This window comes from Ammospiza nelsoni, chromosome W (genome assembly GCF_027579445.1).
Source record: "Ammospiza nelsoni isolate bAmmNel1 chromosome W, bAmmNel1.pri, whole genome shotgun sequence".
Classification (NCBI taxonomy): domain Eukaryota; kingdom Metazoa; phylum Chordata; class Aves; order Passeriformes; family Passerellidae; genus Ammospiza; species Ammospiza nelsoni.
In genome coordinates this window covers 15,507,569-15,523,698 of record NC_080668.1, presented here as the reverse complement: position 1 = coordinate 15,523,698, position 16,130 = coordinate 15,507,569, and positions in this window count along the sequence as shown.

Here is a 16,130-nt window from a genome sequence, read left to right as displayed (position 1 = left end):
GTTCTCCTAAAATTCCAGTTAGTTATGATTTTCTGCAATTTTTCAAGTGGTAAACCATCCATTATGTCCCGGGGAACCCCTTTCTTTATTCCCAGCATCCACCAGCGTTGTCTGTTGGAAATCTGTTTTCTTGGTTCTATGTTTTCAGCGTCAGGGGTTCCCATAAACCGGACACCTTTTGTTTTTTCAGATTTTTCTTCCAGGGTTTTTACAGGCCCATACTGTCTACAATAGTTTATTAAATCAACTGCTACCTCACCCCATGTCCAAGTCTTGCGATTACTATTAGATGTGTCAGATGGTGTTGTGGGAGCCTGTGTTGGTGTGTAGGGTGAAGGTGCAGTGTCAGTGGATTCAGACTGATCAGAGGAGTTGTTAAGAAGTCTTTCTAATCTATCTATTGGGCTTAGAGCCATAACTGTTTTCTGAATAGTGATTGCAGTTGATTTCAATGTTTCTGGAAGCCCACGAATTAAGGGGGTCATAATTTCAGGCTTCACAGGCAATTGCATTGGTGATTCAAAACCGGGAATTAATTTTTTCTCATGAATCATTTGCAAACATGCAGCTTTTTGTACACTTTCTAGGATTTGGTCAGGGGTAGTGGCAATTGCTAAGGGATCACCCCTTTCCAGGGGATTTATTCCCCCGGCCCAATAGGCTGCACGTTGTGTTAGAGACCAGGCATCACGCTTATCTCCTGTTGTTAGGAAAACACCGTGCCCCCAGTAACCACTGGCTTCTTGTTCAGTTAACTTAATCTGGTCTCCGCCAGTGAGGGACACACGGAACACATATTCTGTTTCTGATTCGTGGGGGAGGCGACCAAATTCCTTTTTCAATTTAGCTAATTCAGTAGCACTGAATGGTGTTTGTTTGGTTGTTATGTGGGGATCCATGTCTTCATCATTAATGTAATTATATTCAGTTTTAATAAAAGGTCTCAAATGAGGACAACAATTTTCCCCACAATTTTTAGCTATTTCAGATTCTTATTGTTTTGCTGCCTCGAGTTCTTTGTAAGGATAAATCTTTTTAATGCAAGGTGTTACTTTTTCTTCCTCCTCTGTAGAGGAGTTGATTTTGTGTATGGCTTTGGTGTGTTCTTCCCTAAGAGCAGCTTGCAGCGTGTAAATTTCATTTCTGTCCTCATTTAACTGTTTTTGCAAAATTTCAACCAAATTTTGAAGGGAATCTATAATTACCATTTCCTCAGTTCTCCGTTTACAGCGGTTTTCTATGGCTGCAGTAAGACATGCTCCAAGAACTGAGCAAAGAATGTTTTTATTTTTACCCATTTTAAATTTTGATTCATGTTGCAGAGAACATATTCTATCAATGACATTTTCCAAATTAAACCAATTGTTCTCTGCCCAAGTTTCTCCGCCAGATGACGGTTTAGCATGGTATTTAGCAAGCAACGTGTAAAAGTCAGCTTTTGCTTTAGGATTGAGATTTTCACTCATTTTGTGTGAAGGGACTAGGACTATACCAGGGAGCTGATTTGCGAACTCAAGTTACACAATCATACAGACTTTTGTTCCACTCTGTCTCCCTAGATAGCTGAAGAAACCAAATCTGTCTGGAAGGCACTGTTTTAATTGCTTCAAATTGTCCCTTCCTTTCCAGACAGTCCGGACACACACACTCACACACACACAAATGTTTTCTCTGTGAGGGGACCAGAAACCTAGAACAGGGAAAAGCCACTCAGCCTTCGCTGCGCTGCCCCTCGCTCCCTGTGTAGGTGAAGGGACAATATCTGTCTAAAAGGCACTGCTTAATTACTTCAAGTCTGTCCCTTCCCTTTTAGACAGTCCAGGTACACAAAATGCAGCAGTAAAAAAGAGTAACAGGTTCAAATTCAGCTCAAAAAACAACAGTAACAGGTTCAGATTCAATTCAAATACAACAACAACAACAACAGTATCAATATCAGTATTGACATCAGTAACAGCATCAATATCAGGATCAGGAGAAGTATCAGTGTCAGTGTCCGTGCCAGTAAAATCAGTAACAGAAGTGACAGTAACAATTTCCCCTGCTTTTGCACCGAAAAATCTTTTGTGTCAATTCCGGAGCCTGTGTGCTCAATCGAGCGTGAGATTTGGCTTTGGCGTGTGTAGTCTGTGAGAGGTTACAAACTACACAAAACCTGCAAAATCTCACTGGCTGCTGGAATCCTTGTCCGTGACGCCAATTATGTGAAGGTCCGCCCGAAATGAACGGGTGACGAATGATTTTTGGGTGCAAAAATAACCAACACAAGGCATAGGGGTTTTGCAGTAACAAATCAACAAGGTGCAATTTATTGGTTATAACCACAGCTAAATATGCGTTTGGTTAAGGGATCCGGGGAAGAGAAGGGTAAGACAAGGAAAAAGGGAGGAAAGGAGGTCAGGGAATGGGGTATAGCTACCAAAACGTGATGTCTTCGGGGTCCCGCCGCCGAAACTCGCTGGTACACGTCTTGGGGAGTACTCAAAGGACAGTCGGGCCGAACCCCAATATATATACTGTTCTTGGTTGGGGGAAGGTAACTGAAATTAAGTTTCCATGGAGGGGAGAAGTCCATTGTTTTCATGGCCGAATGCTCACATGTACGTTAAGTTTTCCCCCTCCCTGAGTTGGGAGGGAGTGCAGTCCCAGTCTCTGGACAGAGGTTGCCAGGGGGGTGCCATGGGGGTGCCATGGGGGTGACAATAGGGTGCCAGAGGGGTTCTTGGTTCCTTGATGAGAGGATTCTCATCTCAGTTGGTCTGTCACGGTGGTTGAAGACAGGCAAGAGGGGTCTTCTCATGGAGCGGGGGGGGAGCCACCCCAGAGCTCAGTCCAGCCAGCTCAGGAGTTTGGAAGAAAGTCCAGTTCAATTGTCCAGAAAAGGGCAGCATGCCCCCTTCGAGTACAGCATGGCGTGTTCTGCAAGCATCACTTGTGAACACACTAGATAAGCAGGAGACTTTCTTTCCCAACCGGCTCAGCAGTTTTAACTCTTCGGTAGTCTTTTCTCATGACAATTGTGAGGCAAAAAATGAAGGATTTTCGGATGGACTTCTACAGCCTCCCAGCCAAAGGTGACGTGCTTCCTACCAAAGGCCGGTGGAACTTTTGGAAGCCCAGATGCCTTTGCTTGGAAATCGAGAACAAACTTCTAAGAGTGTTGAAGCAGCAAGCTCTTCTTGGTGACAGCACCATGATGCTGCGCCCTTGCTCACAATTGCCTGAGAAAGCCGTCAATGCCGTCGAGCTCTTTCCTTTCTGGTGGGATGAAATCAGATCCTGCACGTTCACTTTCCCTCCCTCCTTTTTCTCTCTCAGTGCCTGCAAGGACTGCATTTCCTTCATTCCTGCCAAGTCATCCACAGAGACATCAAAAGCAACAACATCCTTGTGGGCATGGATGGATCTGTCAAGCTGGGTAGGTATCCCTGCTGGGCTGCAGCATTTCCAGCACACACCGTGCGCTTTCATTTTGGTGAGTCCCACTTGGGCAGAAGCGCCGCTTGGCCAGTGCGTGAAGGGTGAGGGTGTTTTGGAAGTGGCCAATGCCTTATTTGCCTGGCTCCGGGCACACAGAAGGAGAGCTCAGCTGCTTTTTCAGCTCGATTCAGCATGGCCTGGTCAGGCTTGGAGTGGGCAATGGTTTTGGCCGCTTTGTCAATGGTAGCTGGCTTTGACAGGCTTTGTTTCTGTCCTCAGGTGACTTTAGCCTCTGTGCTCAGCTCAGCCCTGAGTGCAGCAAGCGCAGCTCCAGCATCGGCACTCCCAGCTGGATGGCACTGGAGGTGGTGAGAGGAGAAGCCTATGGCCCCAAAGTGGACATCTGGTCCCTGGGGATCATGGGGCTGGAAATGGTGGAAGGGGAAGCTCCTTACAAGGGGGAAGCCCGTCTCAGGGTAAGGTGCAGCTTAGCAAGAGGGCTCTGTGTGGAGACAGCTGATGTGGCTAGCAAAGGAGCAAGTGCAGTGTCCTCTTGCATCCTTCTGCTGTAGGTTTTTGAACGGATAGAAAGGAACGGGCCCCCAAAACGCAGAACCCCAGGCACCACTCGGCTCTCCTGCATAACTTCCTCCGCTGCTGCCTGCAGGCAGACGAGGACAGGCGCTGGTCTGCCCTGGAACTCCTGCAGGTAAGAAAAAGCAAAGGGGCAAAAAGCCCTGTCAGCTGAGGACACCTGCACGAAGGGATGAGGAGGAGTGTGGGCCACGTGGCGCACACAGCTCCCAGGACAGGAAGGCTCAGGGGGACACGCCACCCTTGGTGCTCTTTGTGTGTCTTCCTGGTAGCCAGGGAATCCTGCTTGAGCCCGTGAGGATGGGATCCTGGAAAGTAAGAGCTCCTTTCTTTGTTCTTTTTCCTCTGGGCAGCATCCCTTTGTGACCTCAGGCCATCCTGCCTCCAGCCTGGATGCTCTGATCATCTCAGCCAAGCAAGGGCAGGAAGACTGGAGAGGAGACACCTGCACCTGAGAAGGCCCTTATGCCCCGCCAGCCGAGAGGAGGGAAAAGGGGATGTGTCATCTTTAGGCAGAGCTCCAGCCATCCCCCGAGTATTAAGAGGAGCTGTGCTGTAGACAGGAAATGTGATAGTTTTCATATTTGCTCAGTTTAGGTGTCATGTTAGGTTAGGTTAGGTGTGTGTTAGGTTCAATTTAAAGCTCTGTTGTTTTTTCTTTCTCAAAAAGATGAACGTTAAAAAAAATTAGGAAATATAGGGATCAACTTTTAAAGACTATGGAACATAGATAGCTTAGATAATAGAGGATTGTTTAGCTTAGAATAGAGTGCTGTTAATTTAGGGAAGCTTTTAAGTAGAAATGAAAGAATCGTCATAATAAGAATTAAGCTGTGAGAGGAAAAGTTGGGCTGCAGCAGAACTGGAGCCTGCAGGCACTCCAAGCTGTCAGCCTGAACAGGCCGCCTGTAGGACAGAAGGATGAAGATGGAGAAGTAGCGAGGGGATAGTTTGTTTCAGCCCGAGTGCCAATAAAAGTCTAAAATATCCAGAGTGTTGTAAGACTTCCTTCCTCGCCAGGCTGTAGCTAAGGGAACAGTCCCTTTCAGAGGCCCAAAGAACACAGTGAGGTAAGCAGCTTTGCTTGCCTGAAGTGTGGAATGCCCATGGGCAGCTGCGAGACTTGCGGGTAATGAACGCCAGGAGATGAGCTCCCATTCAGGACAACACTAGGAGGCAGATGTGCAGTCCTTTCTGGGCCTGTTGTCTTGGAGATGTCAGGGTGATCAGCAGAAATCACCATTTGGTTCCCACCCTCCTCTCACTATGTCACCTGTGGGATGGAATGGCATTCTCATAGCGGTATCTGGCCCTTCCTCTCTGCTTCTCTTTTCCCCCCTTTTCAGCCCAGAGCCCCAGGGCCCATCTGGGCCAGCCTCATCCCCCACGGGTGTGTGCAACCACCAGGGCCTCCTGCAGAGCCCCATTCCCACTTTGCTGCCTCCTTGGCCTTTTCCCACATCTGGGCCAGCCTGCTGTTGCCAGTTGTTGGGCACACACACACACACACACACACACACACAGCATCCCACACCTGTCAGGGAGCAATTTGATGCAGGAGCCCCTGCTAACCATGGCTCACCAGCCCGGCACTTTTCCTACCCAGCTGTGGCTCCATTTGGACGGGAGGTTTGGGTGGCAGCTCCATGTCTGCTGCAGAGGCTGTTGCTCTGAAGTACAATCTAGGCTCAGGGGGCAGAATGCATTTGGGATGGCCTCCAGGCACAGCTGCAGCAAGGAGATTGCAACACGACCTGGCTGCAGGAGTCTCCAGCCTGCAGCTGCAGCGGAATCATCTTGTGCTGCCATGGGGGAGAAAAGGGGGTGAGGGGCTCTTTGCAGATGAGGGTCTCCTCCATGTGCTGCTGCTCACTGGGCTGATACAGCTGCTGGTGCCCTCCCCCACAGCTGTACCAGGAGCCTGTCTGGGAAAATAACACTGCCAGTGCCAGGGCCAGCCACCCATCCCTGCCATGGCCCTGCCCACAGGGCGTCCTGCCCACCAAACTGCTCCAGTCAGGTGATGTCAGACACCATCAAAATACATTCAAACAATGCATTTTCCACGTTCTGTCAAAGTCATGACCATACAGGCCACATGCTGGAGGCAAACTGCTGTTGGCAGAATGGGGGCAGCCCCAGCAGCTGCTCTCCCGAGGCTGCATGGCCATGGCAGCAGAGGCAAGTCTCTCACCGTGCCCTCTGCTGTGGGACCCAGTGCTTGGGACATGTTCCCACTGAACTCAGGCTGCAGCTACAGCAGCACCATGCCTTCACACATTTGATAGCAAAGAGTTGGAATGGCACACAGGACTGTCCCGAGAGCTACAAAAAAAAAAAAAAAAAAAGGGTGGGGGAGGGGGCAAGTGAGTTAGAATAGCTCATTCTTTTTTAATACAAGCATACCTGGATTTAAGCAGGGACACTGGGCTAATCCTACTGGGGACTGGTTTGTAAGCCTTGTCTCTAGCAATTCCCACCAGTCTGCAAGCATTTTTCAGCAGAAAGGGGTAGATAAGATTTTACAGCACATGCATGAGCAAGTCTGAGCCAGAACTCAAACAACAAGACAAATACTCCTAAATCGGCCACCCATGGGGAAAGGAAGAAGAAAAGCAGATGAAACAAGTGCCATTGTGGCTGAATTGCCTGCATTTATCCCATGGTCAAACCTTTCTGTACAAAAGCACCTCAATTCAAACACAGCTTAAGATCAAGGAATTCAAGTATTTTGAGAGCATTTAAAGCCTGATTCCTATTACTTTCAAGGAAAGGTAGATGCTCAATTCCTTAAAAACACAAATGTGGGTCTATTTGGGACTGCATCCTTCAAAAGCAGGAATGGAGGTTTAGAATTGCAGAACTGTTTCCATTGGAAAAGACCTTTAAGATCATAGAGTCCTCCCAATAACCTGAGACCACTAACACTGCCAAGGCCACCACCAAAGCATATCCCAGGAAATGTCGTGGGATGGGACATCCTTCTTGTCTCCTTTGTCTCCCAGGAGCCCCTTGGAAAGAGAAATGCCCACACAGGCTTTATCTGACTCCTTCCCAGCCAGCCTTCCCTCACTCCTGGGTCTCATTTGCTCCACAGGCTTCACCAGCTCGCTCAGCTCAGAGGAGGTGTCAGAGGAGAAAACGCTGCCTGGTGTGGGGCTGTCTGATCCCTGTCTCATCTTGATTCCATCTGCCCCGCTCCCTCCCCCATCAAAGAGACCGAAGGATCCCCCCAACGCTACAATTCTGCACCAGATCCCAAGCACGTTCCCTCTTGCGCTCCTTGGTGGCCCCGGGAAGGCTCCAGAGCCCTCCCTGTGTGCGGGACAGCTGCTGCAGCACCGCTGCGCCTGCGTGCGAGCAGCGCCAAGGAGCAGCTGCGCCAGTTCAGAGTCTGAAACGGAATCCTCAGTGCACACAAATGACAACTGGCATTTCAGGGCTGGCAGGAGAAGCTAAATCCATCTGCTAAATCCATCGGCCCTTTCTAGCCATGGCCACGCTGATACAATTGGAAGAATTGCCCCTGCCCAGGAAGCTCCCAGGTGCAAGAGAGGAGCAAAAGCCAGGTGTTTCTGAGGTGCTAGCTTCCAGTGCCTCAGGTTTTCCTTCCAAGTTCTAAGGAGTTTGGACTATTTTTACCATTTCAACACTTTCTGTGCATGCCTGTGAGCAAGTAAGCCCCGCAAACCCTCTCCCTCAAAGCCTTGAGGTACTGCCAAAGCAGAACTTATTCATGCTCTTTTCTCCTGGTGATTTTATAATCCCGTGCAGACTCTGATAGCAAACCCGTGCTGTAGAGAAAAGATTGGAATCCTGGGGCACTTTCTGGGTGGGTGTTTGAATGTGCTTTTCCAGGCCTCGGGCTGAGCAGGCTGAGGCCGAGGCCTGGGCCCCTCCAGCTGGGGCCGGGAGCCTCCAGGGCAGCGGCGAGGGGCGGCCCTGAGGGCGGCACAGGGGGAGTTTCCCCCGAGCGGGCGGGCGGGCGAGCGGCGGGGAAAGGCGCCCTGGGCACAAGGGCGGGCACAAGGGCCCCGGCTCTCTGCAGTGCGGGTGGCCCAGCGCCAATCGCTGTTCCCGCAGCCGCTGCAGGGCCGTGTCTCCTCCCCGCCGCTGACCCTGCACCTGCCGCGCTGCCGCCGGCTCTGCCGGGCTCCCCGGCACGGACGGCAAGGACGTGGACACGCTGCAGCAGGGGCCCAGCAGGGACACCCAGATGGTACCAGGGCTGCAGCTCCTCTCCTGCAAGGAAAGGCTGACACAGCTCGGCTTCTGCAGCCTGGCAAAGAGACCGAGCCTTGATCCAGCTGTGGCCTTCCAGTACCTGAGGCAACCTACAAGAAAGCTGGACAGGGACTTTGTAGGAGGGCAGGCAAGGACAGGACAAGGGAGCACGGATCCAAATGGAGAGAGAGTCGGTTTAGGTAAGGGATTCAGAAAAAAGACTCCTGGAACAGGTTGCCCAGAGAAGGTGTGCATGTCCTGTCCCTGACAGTGTTCAAGGCCTGGCTGCATGGAGCTCTAGACAAGTCAGTCTAGTGCAAGGGGTCCCCAGCCACTGCAGGTGGGTTGCAGCCATGGGATTTTTCAGATCTCTTCCAAGCCAAACCATGCCACAACTCCATGATTCTGGAATTCTTCCCCTCCTCATCCTCTGCCAGAAAATAAAACTTGGACCCAAGTTCCGCACTGCAGACCATGTCTTTTGGCAGCCTGCAACTGTGTCAACAGAGGATGAAAAGTGATGACATTACTGACACGATTTCCCTTTTCTACTTGAAAATTAAATGCTCTGCTCCTGTCCACTCTGGCAAAATTGTCACAAGAGGCAATTCTTCCCCATGAAATGCTTTGTCACATGCAAAGAAGAAGCCTCAAGCCAACACTCTTCTTTATCGCTACATTGTTTTCTTTGGTTACTTCTCTAATAGGAATGACTTTGGGGTGTGATTTGTTTGTTTCTCTCTTTCGTTCCTTGGGGCGCATGGCGGCTCCTCTGTTGGGTTCGCGGGGGCAACGGAGGAATGGCCGCGAGCTCCGGTGGCTCTGCAGCAGCAGCAGCAGCAGCAGCAGCAGCGGCGCTTCTCTCGATCAGTTTTCCGCTCGACTTTTCCCTCGCTCCCCATCCCCTTCTCACTCTCACATTCACTCGACTCCAGTCGCGTCCTGTCCCATGCTGTGTCGTCCGTGTTCCACCTCTCCCAGCCGTTTCTGAGCATTCTTGGGTGCAGGAGCCCTGCCTGGCCCAGGAGACAGCAGAGATGCATCCCTGTGCACAGTAGGATCCAGGAGCCCAGCAAGTAGCAGCAGAACGTGTCTCGTGGCGCTGGAAGAAAACCCCGGAGCGTTTCCCTGCGGCCGCGGCACGGAGGAGAGAACGCAGCCGAGGACATGCTTCCGCTGGTCCCCGCGAGCTGTGGAGGGAGCGACTTCGTGCTGCCCGTCCCATTGGAGAAGTGGTGGCAGTGCGGTGAAGGTGCCACGGACTGGGACAGGGGAAACCTCCCCCTGCAGCTCAATGGCATCGTGATGTCCCCACAAGCCGAGGCACAGCTGGCGTGTTCTTCTGGAGCACGACGTGGAGCTGGGAACACCATCCTGGAGCTGGCCGCTGGCAGGGCAGAGCCCATTGGCTTTGGCTGCGGCCCCTGCCTGGAGGACACGCTCTGCGCCCCGATGGAATCAAGATGAGTCCCCAACTGGTGCAGGGGCGGGGGGATGCTGGTGCTCCCAGGCACAGCAGGGCTCAGCCTGGCCACGCGCTGGACGTTCCCCGCTCGGCGGCGCTGGGGAATATTAATTTTTCTGCCGCCCGCCGAGCTGCTTTTTGATGGGACAGGGGATGGATGTTGTGGAAGGGGAGCCGGCTCCTGGCCTTGCTGACAGCTTCTGCCCGCCAGCCTGGCACGGGCTGAGGCGGGGGCAGCCAGCCTGACAAAAGCATCCATCCACGTGGATGGGGGGCGGCAGGCCCTTGAGGAAGGGGTGTGTTTACGGGCGGGACAGGTGGGGATTCCCCCCCCCCCCCCCCCCGTGGACAGGTTTAATTCTCGCATGGAGTGGTCAGACCCTCCTCAGGCCCGTGAAACGGTGACAGCTTTGTGTTTTTTCTTGTTTCCAGGTCTCATTTAGAATTGACTTTCCTGAAATTGTTCTTTGTTTTTCCCAGGAGGATTACACCTGGTGCCCGGACCGGACGGGGAAGCGCCTGCAGCGTCCAGGGAGCGCGTCCAGTGCCAGCGCTGCCCCAGGGGCCACGGTCTGCGGGGACAGCCCCTTCCAGAAGGACGAGGACCTGGTGCGGGATGGGCTCCTCTCCTGGCAGCAGCTCTGCAGAGGTGGGCACCCGGCTCCACAGCTGGGCTGGCAGAAGGGCTCCGGGCAGGCGGCAGTGGGCACACGGGCATCCTGCTCCTGCAGCTGCTGAGGAGGTTACTGTGCCCTGATTAAGCAGAGGAGTGGAACATGGCTGCCCCGCTGTCCTTCTCTAAAAACAGAGAATGGGTCGGGAGGTTTGGGCTCTGAGCACAGCCGGCAGCCCGGCCCGGGCACAGCCATGGTGGGACAGGGGGACAGGAGCCTGCTGCGACTGACCGTGGCTCTCTGGTTTCTCTCCGCAGGCTGCCAGCACCTCATGCCATGGGAACGGCCCCGCTCGGCCTGCCAGGCTGGGAGGGCTGGAGGGCGGCCGGTGTTCATTTGCTGTCAAAAATAAATTGGGGTTTTTTTTGTCATCGTCATCCTCGGAGCATTTCTTTCATCCTTTTCCAAGCTTTTGGCCTCCTGTGATAAATGGATGTGATTAGTTCTAACAAAATTGTAATTATTTCAATATTTTTGGAAAATAATTGGAAAGGTATATGTGATTAATATTATGAAACAAATGAGTTTCTTTGTAGATGATACATGTGGGAAACAGGATACAGGAGATTGGAATTGGCCTTGATGAACAAAATTTAGGAAGACTCCCAAGTCACAATTGGCATCAAGACAAAGTTAAGACAACTCCCAGGACAGGATCGGCCGTGACATGAATAACGCTGGGACAATTCCAGACAGGGAGTCTAAAATAGTGCTCTTATCTATAAAATAATGAGGCTTAATTGGAGCTTAGTGCTTACTTACATAACACAGGACTTGGGGCACAGGCACAACCTGCCAGGTTATTCAGAGGACAGCGAGGAAGACTGTCGGCCTTCCTCTAAGAAGAGCACCAGAGAGCCAGAAGCCCCCTTAGCCCCATGCGCTGCGTGTGTGGTGATGCAGATTTCAGGAATCGGAAATAGGAGGAGATTGACAGGAAAATATTGATGAATATGTATTAGCACACAGTATATCAGCTGTGTCTGGATCCTTTTGCCTTTTGCACCTGAGGCAGGGTGGGAAGCCCTCCCCGTACCCCGATCGATCGGTTTTGCTTATGCTACATCTGAACCACTGCCAAATTTCTTTTTGTAACTACTGGATCCTATTTGATTGTATTATTTTATCTCAGTAAAACTGCTACTAAATTGTAAGTGTGTGGTTTATTAAATTAGACATATGGGACCTCATATATAACATCAGGAATATGACTTAATCGTTTACACAACCAAAATGAATATTATTCAGCTAAATTACAAGGAATAGAAAAGCATTCCAGACTTAATCACAAAGGATAAAGTAACAGAAATGATTATACTTGATTAAATTATTGCATTTTTACTTAATGAGTTAATAGCTCAATCTCCTCTGGCTTTTGATCTCCTCCCCAGAAGGGTGCAGTTCTTTGATCTCCTCTTCACGAGGGGCACAGTCCTTAGGGTTTGGTCTTGGCTTTGGCATGGGGTGCTGTTTTTTGGATGATGATGACTGCCAAAAACCCCCCTGAAATCCCCCCTAAAACCCCCAAATCCCCTCAAGACCCCCCAAATTTCTCCCAACTCCCTGGGGACAGATTTTGGGTAGACTTGGGGTAAATTTGGAAGAAATTTGGGGTGATTTTTGTGCCTTGTGTATGCCCAAGTAGACGAAGGATTCAAACCCAGCCAAAATCCCCACAGATGCCCTCAAATCCCCCCTCAAATTTCCCCCAGAGCCCCTCAGGATGGGTTCTGAGGTAATTTTGGGTGGATTTAGGATAATTTTGGGTCCTTTTGTGAAGCGCGAGGGCCCCGGGTGCAGGGCTTGGAGGGGGCTGAGCAGCGGGGCAGGAAGGGGGGCAGGGAGGGAGGTGTGAAACCCCCCGAGGATCCCCCAATGGGGACACCCCTGAAAAGTTCTGTGCCAGGACTGAGAAATGAACGGGACTTTTGGATTTTTTGGTCTTTAGTTGTTGTTTATTTTTCTCTTACCAACAGTTCTACACCAGACTTAGCGTACAAAGAGAAGGCACCAAAAGTCACAAGACACACAGGTTCAAGGTCTTTTAAAATGACTTTGTCCAATTAACTCTTAGAATGCATTTTATTTCTACCTTTCTACCAGTAACTAATTCTTTGTCTGCCACTCAGCATCTGCATTGCAGCTCTTTCCAACCAATCACTCTGTGCTCCCAACACAGCAGAAAATGGAGTAGATGAAGAGCAAGGACATCAGACAATGCCCAAAATCCTCCATCCTGTCTTCTATCCACCCTCATACTAAAATCGCAAAGCTCTCAGTTTTTCGCCCTGTGAAAAACTATTCACACTGGTCTATTTCACACACTAGTAGATTCCAGTTCATCCCAAAGCCTTGGAAGCTTTCTCCATGGACAAAGGTCAAAAGCAGTGTTCTCCTGGGGATCAGGACTTCTCAGGACAGGCAGGGAGACACTCCCTGTGCCCTGGGGTCCAACAGCAGGGGGGAAGGGGAGGTTGGGGACAGGAAAAGAAGGACTTAGGCAGGAAAAAGGGGAACCTTAAACAGCGTGGCGAGCGCCATTTCTAGAGGGAGGACCCGGGACGGCGCGGCCGTCACCTTCCCGGGCAGGTGTGGATGCACAATCCAGGTAAGATTTCCCATGGATCGGCCTAGGAAACATCAGGGAGCTGGAGATGAAGAATTCTGAACAATCTCGCAGGTGGTGTTTGTGACAATTGTTTTCCTCATGGATTGTTTACCCCAAGGCGTGTTTTCTTAATTAGCCAATCATGTGAAATGTAAAATATCCAATCAGGTCCACCTGTATCGGGACCGAGTATAAAAAAATGGGTTTCCTAATGAAGATGATTATTGGCCTTCTGAAGATGCATGGAGTGTGTCACTCATTTATCCGTGTCATTTCTGACTAAACGGTGACGGGCAGGGAAGGGGGGACATGGAAAGACAGGGGGGAAGGAGGACACAGGACGGAGAGGGGACGGCACTTAACCCTGTTTTGGCAGTTTCTAAGGGATGAAGACAAAATCAGAAGAAAATTAAGGCCAAACCAAAAGGAGAAGCAGCCAGGTGTGTTCCCAACATGGATCACAGGGAACGAGTGAGTGACCAGGGCTGTGTCCAAAGTGCCTCCTCCAGTGGGGGATGGAGCTGGAGCAGCGCACGAAGCTCTTCCTGCACTCGGGGCACTCGCAGGGCTTCCCTTAGTGGTGCCTCCGTTGGTGTTGGGTCAAGTTAGAGCTGCTGGAGAAGCTCTTCCCACACTGGGGACACTCGTAGGGCCTCTCCCCAGTGTGGATCCTCTGGTGCTGGATCAGGTTGGAGCTCTGGCTGAAGCTCTTCCCACACTCCCCACACTCATGGGGCCTCTCCCCAGTGTGAATCTTTTGGTGCCTGATCAGGTTGGAGATGCAGCTGAAGCTCTTCCCACACTCCCCACACTCATGGGGCCTCTCCCCAGTGTGGATCCTCTGGTGTCTGATCAGCTCGCAGTTCCTCCTGAAGCTCTTTCCACACTCCCCACACTCGTAGGGCCTCTCCCCAGTGTGGATCCTCTGGTGCACAATCAGGTCACAGTTCTTCCTGAAGCTCTTCCCACACTCCACACACGTGTGGGGCTTCTCCCCATCATGGAGCTGCTCATGGAGCACCAGCTCCGAGCTCTGGCTCCATCTCCGGCCGCCTTCCTGGCCCAGGCTGGCTCTTTCCCCCTCAGATCCCCACCAGCTGTGTTTGCAGCCCCTCCTCGTGCGGCATCTCCGCGCCTTTTCCTCCCCGTTGGCTTTCTGAGCCGTGGAGCCGCTCAAAATGGCGTCTTCCACCAGGTTCTGCCGCGGGCATTTGTCCTCCCTGCTCTCTATGCTCAGCTCCTGCTCTGGGGGAGGAAGCACAAGGACAGGATGCGATTTGCCTCCGTGCCACAGGCAAGGGCAAGGAGATCCCCCCAGGGCTGTGCTGCAGCCGGGGCCATGCTGGGCTGGGAGATGGAGCAGCACAGAGGGGGAAGGGGCACTGACTTCCTCCTCACCTGCCTCAGTGTTCCAGGGCATCTTCCTCTTCCTCGAAGCCTCCCAGGGGTTGGCAATGGGAAATCCTGGTTAGGGGAAAACAAGGGATGAGCATGTTGAGTTTGAAGGTCCCTCTGCCAGAGTCCATCTCTACAAGTCACCGGTTATCTGGGCTCGATAAATTCCTCCCAAACACCAAGATACAGCCCTGGAAAAGCCTCCCAGGAGTTCCCCATCCCTGATGACTCCCCTCTGGTGTTCAGGGTTCCCCCCTGTCCCAGCTGCTGGGGTCATGCTTGGATTGAGGGTCCCCCTTGTGCTTGGTGCCTGCCCTGCCCAGGCTGCTGGCAGTCCCAGCAATGCCAAAAGCTCCCCCCTCTTCGCTCTCCCATTTCGGGATGCCGGGGCTGTTTGGGCTCCCGGGCTCCCTTCTCCCCTCATTCTCTGCTCTGGGCTGCAGCGGCTCCAAGGAGTCCCCCCTGCCCCTCTCCAGGCTCCTGAGACTCCCGCCAATGGCGGTGCTCTCCCCTCTCTGGGCTCCCCACTTTGGGCTCCTGGGGCACACAGGGCTCTGTTCCTCCAGGCTGCCTCTGCCGGCAGCCGCCACCGGCACCTCCCGATGTCCCCCCGAGGGGCCTTTTCCGCTCAGCCTTGGACTGCTTCATTCTCCAGACATCCCCCCAAAAACCCAACTCGGAGATACTGGGAATGACTGGGAACATGCTGGAGAGAGCTGGGATACACTGGGAGATACTGGGAGGGACTGGGAACATGTTGGAGGTGATTGGAAGCAACTCGGCTTATACTGGGATCAACTGGGACCATACTGGGAGTGTCTGTAACTACAGGGGAGTGATGGAAGCACACTGGGAACAGCTGGGCCCATGCTGGGAGCAACTGGGATCACTCTGGGGGCACTGGCATCAGAACGGGAGTGACTGGGAGCAACTAGGATTAGACTGCAAGTGACTGGGATCATACTGGGAGTGGCTACACTCATACTGGGATTATACTGGGAGTGAATGGAACTGACTGGGGGTTACTGGGAGCTACTGGGCCCATGCTGGCAGGAAAATGTGACACACTGGGAGCAACTGGGATCGGCTGGAAGGTACTGGAACCGTGCTGAGAGGACTGAGACCACAACTGGGGCAACTGGGATCATACTGGGAGCAACTGGGGCCACCCTTTGAGCAACAGAGAGAAACTGGGATTATGCTAGAGGAAACTGGGAGTAACTGGGAAAGACTGGGATCTGGGATTCTGAGGTAACTAAAACATACTGGGAGTGTCTCTAACCATACTGGGGGGACTGGAACCACACTGGGAACAGCTGGGATCATGCTGGGAGCAACTGGGATGATGCTGGGTGTCCTGGTTTAGAGCAAATTTGGGGAAGAATCCCCCAAAGGAGGTCCGGTGGGAAAAGCAGATCCAATCGGACCCTCCTCCCAACTGGTCCGGAAGGAAAAAATACCTCCCTGGAGAAAGGTGGAAAAAACTGTTTATTAAACAATAAGACCAAAACAATATCAAAACAATGAGACCCCTTGCCACTCTAAAAGAGATGACAAACTGAGAAAACCCTGGGTTGCAGCTCACTCAGTCTCTGATCAGCCCCTCCGGTGCTGGAACTGTCACAGGCCAGGCCTGGCCCGGTGGGCCACAGCTGCAGCTGCCGGTGCTCTCCTGGGTGTTCAGTCCAGAGCAGGTTCAAGAGGTCCAAAGAAAAAGGAAAAAAAAACAGTCCAGGGAACTTCTTTGCCT